Genomic DNA, 786 nt, shown 5'->3' on the forward strand with positions numbered 1-786 from the left:
GAATGAAGGAGAGTCAGGAATAGTAGGAGGATATGGAATATGTGGCTAATTGCCTCCATAAACAACTAACTGCCCCCTTTGCCATAAGACCAGAAGAACTCTATGGTGCCCAGCTACTATAACATAACATTTTGATTGAAGATTCTGTAGAATCTTCAATCAAAACAGGGAAAATACAGTACAGAATTTCAAACTGTCACAGAATCCAGACTTTCTGGAGCCATTGAGGTTGGATGAACCTCTGCAACTATTGCCTTGAAATAATATTTAATCCTTAAAGCTTAAATCAAAAATATTCCCTGAGGTCTTCTTAAAACCAAACAATAGTTTAGCTTAACTAGTGAAGAAGGTCTACCTTGAACATTATGCTCTTTGAAGATCTGTCAATATGGTATCAAATTTATGACAGCAACTCGAAAGATTAGATAGGAAACTTAGGGGGCAGTGAGTTTATGTTAATGGGGGAGGAATAACTCAGAAAGGGAGGGTGAGAATGGTTGCACAACTTGAAGAAGGTAATCAATGTCACAGAACTATACATGTACAAGTTGTTGAACTGGTGTATGTTCTGCTGTGTGCCCCCCATGTGTCTGTCAGTCTGTCGTACTGTGGGGGCTTGTGCGTTGCTGTGATGAGGGAAGCTATGCCACTGGTATTCAGATACCAGCAGGATCACCCATGGCGGACAGGTTTCAGCTGAGCTTTCAGACTAAGATGAACTAGGAAGAAGGACCCAGCAGTCTACTTCTGAAAAGAATTAGCCAGTGAAAACCTTATGAATAGCAG

This window comes from Trichechus manatus, unplaced genomic scaffold (genome assembly GCF_000243295.1).
Source record: "Trichechus manatus latirostris isolate Lorelei unplaced genomic scaffold, TriManLat1.0 scaffold00045, whole genome shotgun sequence".
NCBI lineage: Eukaryota > Metazoa > Chordata > Mammalia > Sirenia > Trichechidae > Trichechus > Trichechus manatus.